This window comes from Pleurodeles waltl, chromosome 8, assembly GCF_031143425.1.
Source record: "Pleurodeles waltl isolate 20211129_DDA chromosome 8, aPleWal1.hap1.20221129, whole genome shotgun sequence".
In the NCBI taxonomy this organism is placed as follows: Eukaryota; Metazoa; Chordata; class Amphibia; order Caudata; family Salamandridae; genus Pleurodeles; species Pleurodeles waltl.
This window is the reverse complement of record NC_090447.1, coordinates 539,079,877-539,094,283: the sequence shown is the minus strand read 5'-3', so window position 1 is coordinate 539,094,283 and position 14,407 is coordinate 539,079,877. Positions and strand designations below refer to the sequence as shown.

Below are 14,407 nucleotides of genomic sequence, written 5' to 3'. Positions count from 1 at the left end.
TTTTAACTTACATTAAGTTATAAAACTGGACTAGTTCTCTATCAATAACTTTCCAAACCATTTAGCTATTAAATAGTTGTCAGTGCACTTTAAAGAGCAACTCCAAGCCTCATACATTTTAGGTCTGATTTGCCCTCCTTAGGACTTCTGAAGGTCTTTTTTTTTGTTTGGCGGGGGATTCCTACAGTGTAAACAGTTCAGTGACAGGGTACTTCCTGTATGACCATTCCGAGTATAAAGGCACAGAAGGAGGACGTGTAAAAATTATATGTACATTACAGGTAAATGTACATTAGGCTTACTTGGGTTAAAGTTCAGGTTGTGGAGATGGTTTATAGTAGAACATCGGGATCAGAATCTTCACAGAAAAAGTCCATCTCCAAGAAGATTGCATATAGTATCTCAGCTCAGTTTTTTGACCTGCTTTCCCCATACCTCTAATTCAAAAGCGAAAGTTACACGGCGACCCCCACCCACCTGAAGGCCTGAGAGGAGCAAATTCAGACCAATAAAAATGTCTGGTTGGATGCCCTGCTTACAATTTAGGGGTGGCTTGTTATAATAAAATTGCAAGTATCATTTTTTAATGCAAGAACGGCCTAACTTGAAACACAGTTACAAACCATACATAACGTTTTAAATATCAAAAACATTAACTGCCCTATTCATTTTATAGTAAGAAAAGAAGACAAATTCGATGACAATTATGCCGAATTGCTGTTTTTTAAATTTAGAACTTGAAATGCAAAAACAATCATTTTGTGTGCGCAGCTACATATGGGCAATTGCCAACCCGTCTATTCGACCCCTCAGCACAACAAGTAGGTAAGCACATAAAAAAATGAAATAAATTCAGCTCTGACAAATGTGTGGGTACGGCATGAGAGTGAGCAGGGAAAGCAGGAGGACACAGGGTACACAAATTGAAAACAGGACATTAACAGGCTATTTGGCATACTGCTTATACCATCCATTTGGGTCTAAATCTTTCACCGTTAAGAACTGATGAATTGAGACAAAACCTGGTGACGTGTACGCAGGCATTCATTTGAGCAGGTTTTAAAAAATAGGATAAAAATGCTTTCGAATTACTCAGGTCTTCCCAATAGGCCGCTACTCACTCGATTCATAAACACCAGAACGATACCTTATGTAGTGTGCATGCAGTTTCTGAACCCTAGCAATGTGGTCCAGCATGAAAACCCACGAGATTAAAAATTGGTCTATACACTCTACGATACTGAGATGACCATGTCTGTTGCAACATTTCACACCCGTCGTGCCAAATACTGACTGGAGGGCTATGGTGGGTACAAACTTCAGTTGTTTCAAATTACAGGTTAGAGTATGCTAGTGTCTGTAGCAAAACGGAGGCATCTTATGATATCGATCCAAAGGCAAGAATAGCCTTTGGACTCAAAGCCACCTCCTTGGAAATGTAGACATAAAAAACACAAACACCATATTTGACTTTACAACGGATTTCAAAAGGATAATCCTGCTAAAGTTCACACCCATCTTCCACGCCAGCATCGCCCATGAACAAGGTCTGCAACATGCCAAAAAAAGAGATTCTATTCAACTACAAATGTTTCACTGAAAGGACGCTACACAGCTTTGAGTGAGATATGACTAAAACAAATAAATTCTTAACAAGAAGCAGACCTTCACTATATGATGCACCGCATGCACGAGTTTGAACTCCATTGGTCAGAATCTGTTGAAGGTTGAGCAAGACTATAAACCAGACGATAACACATCTATTTGTTTTAGAGATCTGTACAGTGCATGGGCAACAAAGGGTATACTTTCGCTTTACATAGTAGCAAAATACGCATAAAAGTTTTACCTTAACTTCAGCCAACAAGAATTAGTTGGGAGAGAGCTTAAGGGAGGAATGGAGGGACCATAGAGGGAATGATGGAAGAAGGGGAGGAGAGCAACAATGTGGTGAGCGGAGAGGGGCTGAACGGTAAAGTGTAAGGAACAAGAACAAGTAAGACATGTAAGAGGGGAATGCGATAGTGAAAATATGGGAAGCAGGAAGGATGAAACAAGAACAAGCATTTGCAGTGCAATCAGTCTCGCATTTGCGAGTGTTAGATCTATTGGCATTGTAAAGAACAATGTCTTATCTACGTGTTTTGGTTTGGAGTGGATGAATGTGGTTTGGAGTGGAATTATGTGAGTTGAATTGTTAGTTGTGCAATTGTGTGGGGTGCAATTGTGTGGGGTGGAATTGTGTAGCGTGGGATTGTGTGGTGTGGTATGGAGTCTATGGATAATTTGAGTTTGTCAAGAAGGTGAATATGGGTGAAAAGGGAGCAGCACCTGCCAAATTAAAGCAGGTTGAGAGGGCAATGGTAGATATGTGACTTTATTGGTTAGCAGCTCTCAAGTGTTTTGAGAGGAAAAAAAGTAAGCCTTCTCTACCTTCAAGTGAGTTTACTGTAGTTGTTAAAACTGCAGATTTAACCAAACTGGGTTAACTGTAACTTTACATTTGGGGTCATGCTCATTTAAAGACTTTAAACTCAGCCTTATACAGTCTTCCACTCAGCCTGGCAGACATCTAGTTTTTATTATGTCTGTGTCTCCCCAGAGTCAACCACCGCTCTCCTTCAATTTCATGTAGCAAAACTGTACTCTCTCCAAATGCCATTTGCCTTCTGATTTTGCGTTTAGAACTGCAGAATGCAACTCTCCTGTAATGATTTGTTGTGCATGTTTACTGCTAATATAATGTATCTGAATGAAAACTGGAGATGCGTTATTTCTTCCTGTCATTTTAAGTTACCTCATACTATTCTGGTGCGCTAAAGGCACACTTCATGCACTTTTCATCCATGTCACCTAGCTCACACTGGGAAAAAGGATGACAGTATCCATTATTTTCTTTGTCAAGTAGCCACTGACTTTAGTCGAAATATACAATTCCACATGCCTGAGCAAATCAACCAAGAGTTAAGAAACTGAATGAAATGCATAGGGAAACACTTTTTTTTATAAATTAAGTTCAATCGTCAGTAAAAACCTTCCTCTTCTGAGACTGCAGCAAAATTATTTGAAAACGGCATGCTTTAAAAGCAAGTTGGACAGTCAATCTTGAAAGTCAGAGAATGCTATTAATAAGCCAGTGAAAGAGGAAACCCTTGATGCGGGTCACGTCTTAAACTATATCCTCTGGGTAATTATTTGATATGCTAACTTGTGAGTTATCAAGAGCAGTTCAAGTGAACCCTTATTGTAAATTAACCTGCATCTCACAATGGTAGAGAAAGGGAGGTGATCATTTGGATGCCATGTTCGATCAAACTTGTTCTCTCTGCCAGGACATGCATAGCCAGTGTCACATAGAAATGAAACCAATTGCACAGGAATACAAAGACACAGACACAAGAGTCTTCAAGGCCACATACAAACAGTCCCATATACAAACAACCATACATATTCAGACACATGACTGCTGGCACGTAGACACACATACGTAGCTGCCAAGGTTTAGGACTGCTTACGTGTGACACTTTTAAAGTTTGTTTACTTATGAGTGACATTAAACGACCTAATGTGTAACACTTAAGACTGACACTTTCTCGAAGTAAAATCAAGCTATGAAGTCCATGGAAACAGATACCAGAAATTACACCCATGAGAGCAACGAGAAACAGTAAGAATATTTTGAAACTGCTGTGAAGCACCTGAAATGGAAGGGCACTACTTTCTCTCTTTCATGTGTTTCATTATTTTTATAGCGCTCCTTATAAAAGTGTATGGTGTCAGCACTTTACATCATACACATATACACAGACAACCGATCATACATGTGAAAATCAGTTTAATGAAAATGTTACGCAAGACAGAGAGGATTACAAGTTGCAAGAATCACAACATCGATGCTAGTAAGCAGTATATTTTGTGTGTGTTTGGGCCAGAGAAGTACAAACTCTGGATTTAAAACGTACCACAGTGGTTGGGTTTACTAAAAGAATGTATTTCTACCAAACTAACTTCTCTAGCAACATTAGGATAATGAAAGTAGTCACTGTAGTTAGAACGGCAGATTCCAAAGCAGCCCGACAGCTAACAAACAGAAATGCGGGCCACACCATAACCCACTATATCCATGCAGAGCACAGAGAGGGGATAACATTAGCCAAGCAGGGTCCTTCTCACTTGTGCAGGTAGTCAGTAAAACAAAAGTAAGCAGGCCCAGCACTGAAGACGCTTAAAATACACAAAACACACAGGCCTCTGCACTGCATTAAGTTAAATAAAAGCAGTCAGGACAAGGAAATTTGACGTAGCAACCTGCAGGCCCCTGTACCACAACAGATAACAAACAATACTCTTGGATTTTAGAAGAAAAATGACTTATGCCAACTACTGTGAAAAGGAGACCCCTGCACTTGTAGTCGAGGGAAGCCTGCAGCAACCCAGCTGCAGCAGGTTTCAGCTGTTTACACACCAATGCAGTCAAGCTGGACCAAGCCCACAGCGGTAACTGCAGCTGGAGGTAAAAGAAGGCCGCTAATGTTTGAAGTCGCTTTTTCATACATGGCTGTTGGCGAAATTTAAATAAGCCTTATGAATTATTGTGAAGAAAGTGTGTGCACGCTTTAAAAACGCATTTCTTTATTTACTCGAAAGGTAGAAGCGCGTTTCATATGCTTAAAAAAAGCATTGCACTTCTACCTTTCACACAAATAAACAAAAGCACTTTTCAAAGCACACACCCGCTGCCTTAACAATAAATAGCAAAGTTTATTTACCTTTGCCAACATGAGTCACTTTCCGCAGTCACTAAGTAGGAGAGCACCCCCCTCAAAGAAGCTCCGATCGGAGCACAGCAGTTGGTCTTTTCCAGCTACCAAAGTGATGAGGAAATTAAAGCTCTCCATTCCAAGCCAAGTGTGGAAGCTGCCTGTAGGAACTGGGATGGATGAATGCTGCAATAAAATGCAAGCAGCTATGGACCTGAACCCCCACTGTGTAACACAAGCTGGAAAAAATAATAAAATAGCCCCCCCCACGAACAGATAAACAGAACAAAGTGGAATGATACTGTACTTAGTCCCTGTTCTGTGTGTGGAACAAAAGAGAAAAGGAGAGACAAAGAGGCAGGACTGACCACTAGCAAGCAAGGATTTTTAAAGGACACTGAAACAAGCAAATGAGAAGCAAGGGTGTGGATTTAAGCCCACAGAGATGTATACTAAAGTATACTTGAGGTTCTACGTTTAATCTCAACCTAAAAAGGAGAGATGGGGTAGAGCAATAAGAGGTCAGCTGAGAGAGAAAACAAGTACAGGGAGTATGTAGGAGCCAGAAAAGTATACGAAACTAGGTTAAGCAAGCAAGGGTGTGAGGACATGATCAGATGAGATGGTGGGACGGTGGAAGGTAAAGAGCAGCTAGAGTATAACTAGAGAATGGGGTGAAAGCCCCAACAGCTACTTTATGTAGCATACAGCGCTTTCTGGGATTTGCATTTCTGTGAGGCGAATTACACAATTTGGGGAAATCATTTTTAGGGTCATTTATGAAGGGGAAAACATCCAATTGACATGCCTAAGACTTTTCTGGTTACTTGTCAGAGGATCTTGCAAAGAACAATTCCTCTGAATTTTTCAGACAATCTGCCCTATTCAGCATCTAGGGGGCACCCTTCCACCCTAAGCAATGACATCCCTGATCTCATGTGCTAGCAATGCTGGGAGAGGGTGCCGCTTCAGAGTACTTCCTCATCCTATGCAGCCCTGGCTCTCCTTGCATTGTCCATCACAAGTAAACATCAACCTCAGGATAACTGTGGTGTGCACTGGAGACTGTGCTTGTCTGTACCATTTGTCATGTAGGTACTGTGCTGCCACTCCACAAGGAGGGGTATAAAAGGCCAAATGCTTATTGTGGCTCATCCTCAAAGTGACTGGTATAAGTGCATTGTAAGGGATTATTTTAGTAGCCATTACCAGAGGAATCTATCCACACTAGCCAACAAACGTGCACCAAAATATGGTGAGCATATTTTCAATTCTAAGCTAGCAAAGCTTGAAAATTCTTTAAGACTCCAACAGTGATGACAAATGCAAAGGTGACTTTTCATTTAAAGTAAACAAGCTCACTGAAAATTGTAATAAGCAACCAACACATTTCACCTGGCCTAAAGAACAAGCTGTCTGGCAATAATTTTTATTTATTACTATCTGATATTGTTTTTGAACCAGGATCCAGATCTGAAATGTTCAATTTCCATACTTTCCAGTAAAATGTCGGAGATTGGAAAAACAAAGCACTACGTCGAAACAGTATCAAGAGTGCTGGAAAGGTCTGACAGAACAGTATCAACAAATCACTAAAAAAAACCTGCGAGAAGAATGAGTTTAATAATGAGGGAATAAATAGAGCAATTCCTGCCCATTGTAGGTATGTTCGAGCATGACCACAACAGCACTGATTAACTAATTGCTAGAGTGGTGCTGTCACAATCCACAAAGCACTCGGTCTGCTAAAGAATGTAAGAAATGGGTGCAATGACAAATAGGGTCTACTTTTTCTAGAAGAAGCAACAAGGCAGTCCGATTTGTTTATAAAAACCAGATTTGAATTTCTATGCGGCTACTGGATGCCTGAAAGCTGAAAGTAGTCAGCAAAGTCCCGAGTTTTTAGTGCTCTCTATTACTATTTGTTATGCACTATTTTGACTGTGTTTGCATAAGGTGTGGCCTTTGCAGCAGTTTGCACAAGATTTGCATAATACCTGTAAATAAATTTAGCAGGGTACTTAACAAGCAGACAACTTTCAAGAAAAATTATGCTGCACAGAAAAAGATGTGCTCACGGCAAGTTTTTGCTGAACTTGTCAAACCACATTTTAGGTTGAAGTCTGCCTGACAGGACAGCTGTGTGGTTTGCTAACATTATATTGGGACACTCTGAAAGCTTCCCTGGGAATATATTCCACCCATTGCTTATCATTGGCTTTGTGTTTCAGTAACTCACACTTGCCTGCTTTCTATTTGCGGGCTTGGTTTTAGTCTGTCCCTTCTGTGGAGCAGAGCCTATTTACTGTATTCTTCCATGAGTGCTCACTTTCGGTAAACAGGCCTTTAAATCTTGTTTCTATCTTGTCACATTTGCTGTGCATTCAAACACAGAGTTCAAGTGTTAGTCTTTGCCTTCGGGGGAAAGCTTGGTGCTAACTTTTCTTTTTCTGACTTCAAGGTAAGAGGATATATGTGACAATTTTGCTGCGAAAGCAAGGGCTTTTTTCCAGCGCACAAAAAAACGAAAATGTCAGCAGATGAAATGTGCAGATACTTCAGAATATATCGGAATTAGGAAAGCCAAATAAAGTACTTTTTGTAATTCTGATGTGTGGTGAAAACAAATATTTTATTACTTTCAAACAAATCAGTACAGTAGTTGATGGGGTTTCGACACATTAGCGTTTGAGTGCTGTATACTTTTATCAGTAAAACTGTGTCTCTGCAAACGTAATGGCCATTTCGATTGAAAATGTGTTTTCTGCAATGGCAGTGCGCTACCACACTATGTTACTCCACACTTCGTCACTCTACATCATGCCGCTGACAATCCACTCACAACCACTCCACTCCACTCTGACACACTCATCCATGACACTCCGTGCCCTGCCCCTCCACTCTATGACGCTGTACTCTACTTGAAGGCACATTACAGTATGGCACTACACTGACCACTACAGCATGTTATTCTATGTTATGCCACTCCACAACACTCTCCTCTACACAGCCAACATTTAACCAGGCAGAACAGCTACCACGCCGGTGTACAACATGGCTAAAATACATTGGCAATGCCAATAGCTCTTGCATACGCTTAGCAAATGCCTGTTAAAGCTTATGCTAATCTGTGGTGGCTTGACTGATAACTGTTAAAGTACAACTACTGGCATAATGGATACTTGCATTGGTGGCAAATGGGAAAACTCAGGTAGGAATCGACTTTTTTGCTAGTCCTCATTTCAGAGTGGAAATTTACACCCAAGGGTAGACTTAAATGTCTCTACCCCCTGGTGGAGCCCGCTACAACAGGATTTATGAGTGTAATGATACTACTACTAACTTTTCACATGTAGGTGAAGCTCTCCACCACTGTGGCCAAGGGCTCCCTTATGGGAAAGGTAAGATGAAATATTGAAGTTCATGAACTTTCAAAAAACATATTACAGAGTAACACAGTAAATTAAATGTGTGTAAAATTTAAGAATTAAAATATACAAATAATATATTCCAAAAGAGAACTACAAAAATCCCAACAACAACATTTATTAGATACATTAGATACTGCATTTTGTTAAACGCTATTAGTAAAACTAATTTACATTTTAACAAAAGCTTAAAAGTTAAATTTTATTTTTAAATTAAGTTCATTACATTTTTAATAATTATTTAATATTTATTCTATTTTTTAACATCAAACAATATATTTCATTTTAAAAGCCTGAACAGATCTATTCATTTACATTATTTGCTATAAAGTGTTTAAGTCTCTGCCATTATTTTCTTTGAGTGTGTTGCAGTACCTGCGAGTGGCCATGTGTGGTACAGGACTTACTTTAAGGCTTAAATGGGGTACATTTACTACTGTTTTGTTACATTTAAGTGTGTTGAAACTGTAGAAGTGTAGGTTTTGAGTAGCAATATGCTCAATCCTTTGTGAGTGGGTGTTTGGAGAAGCCTGTCCCTCCCCAACGCCCCTCAGTAACTCTTTCCTAATCCTCTTACATTTTGTAGTAAATACCTTCCATTTACTCCTCTTTGTCCTTCCCACATTTACCACAAAAACTTAGGCTTAGAGTGCGGAAATCTCTGCCACTGTGGCAGATGTCATAAAAGAAAAGATAAGAGAAGAAGTGGTCTCTAACCATAAGCTAGTGAATAGCATTCTCTAGTATGCAAGTTGTACTACTACTACATATACTTAAATGCACCTTGTGAATAGGCCCCTACATTTGCTGTGTATAAAGCCTATTTTATTCAGTGGGTGCCAATCAACTGAATAACGCCTGCCATATCGAGGATCATGACAACCTTTACCGAAGCACAGAAACATGCATCTCAGGCATGCCAAATATGGCAATGACTGATGTATGTGAACTATTAGAAGAAATAAAAACTGAGCAACAACATTGGAGTAAACCAAATCATAGAAGCCCAATGTTAAGGAAAGACAATTTTTTACGAAAATCTAAATAAATCGAAAATCAGAAGGAAAGATAATTTTGAGGAAACATCGAAAATTACACACTTGGTTGAAGATTAGGAGTAGTGAGGGATTTTTTTTAAATTCAGGGATGGTTAACGGTTAGGGGCGATGATGGGTTTTTAGAGTACAAGGATGGGCGGAGTTTGGGGTGGTGAGAGGTTTCCTAGAGTTCAGGGATGGGTGATGTGTAAGGTGATGAGTTTTTTTTTTTAGGTTGTATGGATAGGTAGAGTTTAAGCCTGGTGAGTGCTTTTAAGGTTCAGCAATGGGAAAAGTTTTAGGAGGGTGAAGTGTTTTTTGTATTAAGGAATGGGTAGAGTCTAGGGTGGAGTGGGGTTTTAAGAGTCCAGAGGTATGTGGAGTTTATATGTACAGAGGTTTTTTTTTTTTTTTAATTCAGAGATGGGAGGAGTTTAGGGGTGGAGAGGAGTTTTAGGGGTAGTTTTCACATTTGCTGAGAGGTTTTTTTTAAGGTTCAGGGATGAGAAGATTTTCGGGGTGGTGCAGAATTTTAAGGGATCAGGGATGGGCAAGGTTTAGGCATGGAAGGGGTTTTAAAGGTTCAAACATGGGTAGAGTTTAGGGGTAATAAGGGGGTTTTAGGCTTCGAGATGGGTAAAGTTTAGGAGTAGAAGGGCTTTAAGGGTTCAGGGACTGGTGGAGTTTAGGTGTGGTGACGGGGTTTTAGGGTACCAGGACTGGTGGAGCTTAAAGGTTAAAAAGGACTTTCAGGGTTCTGGCTGGTGGGGTCAGGAACAGGTGTAGTTTGTGTGTGGGGAAGCATTTGTTTAGAGTTTGGTAAATTAAAAGCATCTGAAGTCATTGTATGACAATATAAAATAAATAAATCTGAAATAAATACCTTTAACAAAAACTTTTCTGAAAGACCTGCAACCATTTCATTTACACCTTAAAGAATAAGCATGCAATAACCATTTTGGAAGAAAAAGACATTCTATGAATTGGTTTCTATGAAATGGTAAATGCCATTCATCCTGACAACTTCCATTAAACCGTTTAGATTAAATGGTTTCTCAGTAATGGTATGCCATTAAATGTTTTTTCTACGAAAACACATTCAACCGGTGATGACATCCATGTTTTTGAGAACATGGAAAAGTCACTCAGAAAGCCATGATATTCTGGTGCATAAATGTGTACAGAAATGTACTTACTGGGAGAACATGGTTAATAGTTCAATTATTTGTTCTCTCACAAGTTTCTCTCCATTAGTTGTCATCATATGAGCCTATTTGGGTACCCATAGACGTTATGTTTGCTCAAGGAGGACAAGAAAACCATCAATTAAACATTGAATTACCACACCATCACAATCAAAATAAGATGCACTTAGTGCTAGCACCAAATCAGTGGCACATGGTGAATGTGTCGATTTTAGGTCAACTGTAGCTCTTCATATCTCCAAGACAATGGGCACATGTGGAAAAGTCACAGGTTTATGGCTTAAACATTACAAACGACATCTCAGCTATTTACATATACACTGGATTAAGTCATAAAAGGTTGACTGACAAAGTTATCTAAAGGCTGTTTTATACAGGTATCTGTTATTGGTTTGAAATATTTTTATTTGAATTAAGTATACTTTGGACCAAGTGGTTTGGAAGAAAACACAATTAGTGACAAGGCAACTGGGTTTCAAAACAGAATATAGACAGGATTAGGAGCTAACGGCAGGGGTTCTAAGGTAGTGTACTTGAGAACTGGGATTTGGGTTAGTGATTAAGGCTTACACACCAGGAACTAGCGGCAAGGGTTAGGTAATAGGGGTCAGTTAGCTGAAAGGGACCAGTGGTAAGCAGTAAGAGATAAGTGCTATGAGTAAGGTTAGAAACGGTTCAATGGTTAGAGGAAATGTTTTACAATTAAAACGTCTGGGGTGAGTAGCAGACTTTGGGTAATGGATAAGGTAATCATAACCCAAACAAAATGCTTTTTTAAACCAAATTATTCAAATAGCAGTTTCACCAAAAGGGAACATTCTGAAACTATTAGGTTTTAAACTTTGATTTTAATGAAATGCTACTCACACTAATTACTTCAAATTATTCACAGAGAATTACTTTAAACCTTGGAAAGTAGAAGTATAGTGGACCATGCTGCTAAGTTCTGTGACTAATGTTTTCTAAGTTGGATCAACTTATTGTCATAAAAGAGAACACATATTTTCTAAGCAAGAAACCATACATGATGTTAGGAGCCAGCTTCAGAGTACCAGCAAGTAACTAAGGCTATTGAACATGGCTGAAGATCAGACAGGCCTCAGGCCTACAGATACTGGAAGGATCTTCGGAACCAATGCTTGTTTTACACTCCTACCTTTAGGACATTAACTGCATAAACAAAGTCAACTGGCTGAAACCAAAATGCTACAGACATTGTTCTCATAGGTGTAACACCATCATTCGAGGATAATGGTGTTTTCATTGTTCATATGTTTCAACTCTGGCTGATCAGTTCTGACCGGAACTTTATTTTACTCTCCAGCAATTAAGGGCTTACATGCATGCAGGTGTACAGAGAGAATTATCAACTGTTTTTTTTTTTATGAAAAATCCTAGATGTGGTTTCCAGATGTGGAGGCACGAAGAGAACCTGCACCCTGGTATAGTGGATTTAGAATTGAAGCAACCATAGTGGAAGCTGAGGCTCGAGAATCAAGGTTGCAGGCACACTAGTGGCATATTGTTTGGCACAAGATCTGCAATTACGTGACCTTGGGAGGTGAATATCTCACCGGTGCCCCCCGCCTGCAACCATCTGCACAAGTAAACCACTAGCCGTGTATAAACTGCGGTCAGATGAATTGTCTTTGCCAATCTGGAGTGGACTTCATGAGGAAATGAAGTAATGAAAGAAGAAGAGAATTTTAACACATGCTGTTGTATGTGCACAGCATTTTTATGAAAACACAGTGAACAGTGTTCATTATAGGACTTCATTCTAAAACGGGCAGCAAAATAAATATTGTGATAGTAAATACCTTACCCAGTATTAGGAAGTCAGAAGAAACCCACAGAAAGGACAAAGTGTCTGCAGAAATTATGGTAACGCCCAGAGGCCCAGAAATAACACCTAAATGTCAATGTTTTGCTCTGAGGCAAACTGGAGAACTACGAAATTGAAAGACATCCACATGAAGGCTCAACCACTCAAAATTAGGCAGTTTACGGATCATGGGAAATAGTCAACAGAACGTCAAAGCTTTGTGCTTACAGAGCAAATAGTGGCACAGTCCAGCCTGCATGTTCACTGGTAAACTAACAGTTACTGGGCTATGTTGCTGATCACGTCTTTTTTCACTGCCAGTTCTTTGACCATTACCTGTGCGCATGCAATTTGCTGTGCCTCTTAACATTCAGACTGGATTAAAATCTTGGTGCTTCCCAGCTAGCAGCAGCCACATTTCTTTCTGTACTTCAGGAGGGTAAAAGTGAATGTCTGGTCATGAATCAGCCCCATCAGGGCAGAAAGTGAGTGGCAAAAAACTTGACAAAAAACAAGTATGAGTCTGGGAGACTCTAAATATTAGGTGTACAAGGGTAACCCAGAAATCACGAGAGACCTGGGGCATATATTTTATTCTGGAGGGCAGTGGTCCCTAATTAAACAATCAATTCATAAAATTAGGACCAAATGGCATTTTAAACAAACAAAAAAATGAAAACAGCAACGCAGCAGGTGCTCTGTGCAAAACGTGCTTAGTGCTCTCTTATAAGTGACACACACAAGTGACAAAATCGTGATCAGTATATGTGTCAGAAGAACAAGAATTGCATGGCCCGTTAATGTAATACAGAGACCCGGGGTCCGTTTAAAGTTGACATTTCGATCCCTATGACAATCTCGGGACCATCATCCGGATTCAAGAGGATGGGGGATCCCAAAGAAGAAATTAAACAATGAATAATACAGACATGAAAATAAAGTAGAGGAATTTAAAGAGGAAGACAGAAAACGAGGCACTGCTTCATATTGGTCTGAGGTCTCTTACCCCTATGATGGCATGAGCAAATCACATGAAAAGGAGGGAACAATGAAAAGACAAAAACTAAAATGAATAGAATTATACACATGGTTGGGTCAAGTTACGAAGGAAGAGTACCCAATAATTAGGCTCACCTATGAGGGTGGACTAGTTGGCCCAGAGCAGAGGGTGCCAGGACGTAATGGTTGGAGCTCTCTTATTTCCTAGAAGGTGTGCGCTATTAACATTAACGTAGAATAAGCCAGATAAATAAGGATAGTTACAAGGTGGGGTCAAGCGATGAGACTGCCTGGGAAATTATCTTGCCTTGGAGGGGGGCCCAGAGGAAATTGTGCCAGGAAGTATAACCAAGGGAGAGGCCCATAACGAAATGGGCCTAGAAAATAATTCAATAATATTACATGGAATGCCAGGCGATAAGGCGGCAGTGGGTGTAAACGTTGCATACCTGTTAAGTAACTGCTGACTATTTGGGCAGGAACTAGGAGAATCATGGAACTGTGGCGCTGCAACTTATTGTACATTGGTCAAACAACTAATAAAGTCAAAACATGAATCTGTGAGCATAGGAGCGTCGGATGCAAGTGCCTCTCTACCCCATTAGTTGCATACTTCTTGGAGCATGGACAGTCTGAGGATGATAAGAGGGCAGGTTATTTGCACCATTACAAAAGAGGCAGCAGTGTGGAATAGATCCTGAACAAAGAAGAACTCAGGTGGATATTAAGAATGGACTCCATGAACTCCCGACTGAACTGGTAAGAAGGCTGGACATCACTTACATAAGGAAATATATGTGGCCATTACCCCATGCCTATACAACGTGTGCCACTGTGTAAATATTTGTGGCCACTGATTACAATGCCACTTTGTATCCAGGCCAGTGACCAACAGGATAATTTCCTTTGAGTACCTATGTTGTCCTCTGGTAGTGCACATGCTACTAAGCCGGGGTTGAGTTTGACTGGATTTCAACTGGTCCTGTAACCCCTTTCTCTCTAATTCTTCTGCAAAAAGGTATTCCTTAATGCTCCGTCCGATTTTCCCACCTAGCTATTTCTCCTATGAACAAATACACCAATATGGTCACTTTCACCTCCTCTTAATTTGGTTGCTCGCACCCTTTTGACAACCTTTAAATCGTATTACCCT

General features: G+C 40.0%; 1 protein-coding gene across 32 annotated transcripts in view; it reads right to left on the bottom strand.

The window, feature by feature from the left end:
- MBNL2 (muscleblind like splicing regulator 2) overlaps positions 1-14,407 on the bottom strand; it is a 563,412-nt gene that overhangs the window by 75,964 nt on the left and 473,041 nt on the right. The window lies entirely within an intron of this gene.